This window comes from Papaver somniferum, chromosome 2 (genome assembly GCF_003573695.1).
Source record: "Papaver somniferum cultivar HN1 chromosome 2, ASM357369v1, whole genome shotgun sequence".
NCBI lineage: Eukaryota > Viridiplantae > Streptophyta > Magnoliopsida > Ranunculales > Papaveraceae > Papaver > Papaver somniferum.
In genome coordinates, this window is record NC_039359.1 from 87,379,807 (window position 1) to 87,382,473 (window position 2,667).

Sequence of the window (2,667 nt, forward strand, 5' to 3'; positions counted from 1 at the left end):
CACAATGTTGAATTTCATTTGAAAGTATTTGGAAAACTTGCTACTTCAAATTTATGTCCTAGTAACATGCATAAGACCAAATGGACAAGAGATGTTGCTGAACTTGTATATCATCTTGTAAATGGAGTCAAAAACTTTGACTTCTGTGGTCTAATGATTAGACAAATGATTACTATCCGAAGAGGTAGAAGAATAACTCCTGGGTTTACGTGTTTGATTACAAGAATATGCAGCTCCTTTGGAATTGTTTGGCCAAACGCCAGGGTAAAAATCCCAAAGAATCTAGGAGAAGGAATACTCAATCAGATGAGGGGACAATTCTTCCATGCACCTTCTCCTATCAGAATGGAAGGAGATCCTCAATCTCTCAGGAGAAAACTAGAGAGGAAGAAAAACTGCATTATCGACCTAATTGATCGTACAACAGAAATACATACAGATCTTACCTATGCCCTGAACGCTATCTCCGACAGTTACAAAGACACCTCCTCTGATGAAGAAGAGAAAAACACAGACTTGGACATCTCTGACTAGTGTCCAAAACTTAATATGTAATATTATGTACATTATTGAGAATTGTGTGTAAGACTTGTTTCCTTTTTCTTGAATGTTTAAGTACTGTAGAACTTATGGATGATTATGAGATGTATGTTTTCGGTTTTATTACCTTAATGTTCGATCTCATATGTTGTGAACCCTCATGGTTTGGGTGACTTTTTGATTTAGCGGGATTAAGTTCTAGTCCTAGTAGGTATGCTTTATCAAAGGATTATGAGGGGTTCTAATGGAAACAGTATGTGAAAAAGTCACAATATGTTGAATCGGTTTTTGTTTAGCATAAAAGCATATGTGTTTCAACGGTTTTCAACTTTTTCTTGCAATAGTTAAGACCGGTTTTCAAACTTTCTCTGGTAAAGGTTGAGGTATGTTGTTATTCTTTTGTTTATGCATAAGGATGACAACGTGGTGATATTTCCATATCAATTCTCCCTGGACGAAGATGTTATCATATTGGAGAAGTGGATGCGAAATTTGAGGTAACAATCTTGTTAGTTAATTGTTTTCCTGTTTAAGAAAAGCCTGAGTTATATTATATATATTTGTTACTTTTGCTTAATGAAATTTAGGTTCAATTGATATTTATTCCATGATGTGTGTGTGGATGTGTGTATCAATTGGTTCATGTTAAGAAATACTATTGTTATCTTGCTTTATTGTGTGGTATCAATCATTTAGGATTACGAAACTTCGGTACAATTGATGTGTGTGCGTGATTCAATTGGTTTTGGTTAAGAAAAACTATTGTTAGCTTGCTTTTATATAGTTTCAATGGTTTAGGCTTACAAAATTTCGGTACAATTGATGTGTGTGATTCAATTAGTTCCGGTTAATAAAAACCTTTGGTATTTTGCTTTGGTATAGTATCAATGGTTTAGGCTTACAAAATTACGGTGCAATTGCGGTGCTTTTAATGTCTATGTTGATTCAATTGCTTCCGGTTGAGGTGAATAATTTTGCAAGTTGGTTTATATTGGTTTGTATGAATTATTTATGGCTTAACGAAATAATATGTGTACGGGATGAGTTGTTTAGTCCAATTTTATTTCAGATAAGAAACTAAGTAAATTTTGATCTTAGTTTGTCTTATCAAAGTGAGGTTTCGGTTATTCAAGTCTAATCAAATACCTAAACAAAGAAATGCTAGTTAACTAACCTAGTATTTGGTTTGTTTGAAATTGAAAGGTCTTAGTATATGGATAATTAGAACCTGATGAGAAAAATGGAGTTTATCTTTATTTTGGTCCTATCGAATTAAGAGGTTGTTCTTGAACAATCGCTTAGCAAAGGGACTAATGTGATTAGTTTTTTTTGGTTTGCTAAACTAAATGGGAAAAATTGTTTCGGGAAATTGTTTCCTTGGTAACATATCAAAATAAGACTATTTGTAGTTTTGGTTTTGATATAGGTTATCAGAACATGATGTGTGGAACCCTCGTGCCTAACTCTACAGGTTTGCAAGTCTATTATGAGATTTGTAAGATTATTTTCGTGTTGTCCTTTATTTTTCGTGTCTTTGTCATTTTTGTGACAAAAAGGGGGGGAAATATATGGAGTAAACAAGTGATACTGGCATTGATTTTATATTAATTGGTATCGCTAAAGAAAAGAACATTGGTGCTTGAATGTTATGTCTAACGAAAGAGTGAAAGCACAGACTAAGGGGGAGTAACATGTCATATTGATTGGTATAACAAAGACGTGCGGATTGAATATATACCTATCTTCCTTAGGGGGAGTATTAGTTTTGTTATTATCAGCATCGACATTTTCAAGGATTGAATGTAAGCAGTTTTACTGTGTTGTTGAATCGGGAATCAAGCGGAGTGCAATGAATTCTTGTAATTTGTCTATCCATATGATTTAAGAGTTTTGTCACTAAAATTTACAAAGGGGGAGATTGGTAGAGCATTGCTCAGTTGAACCCACTAAGCGTTGGTATGTCAAGTTTGGTTGTCATATTTTAGTGAATCAAACACATGTTAAGAGTCGCTTGATTATGTACTAGAGTTAAACTTCGTATAGGTTAGCTTGAAAGTATTAGGATATGAGACATTAGAAGTATTGCTCATTCTTGAAGATGTGAAGAAGCAAGGAGCTACAATGACA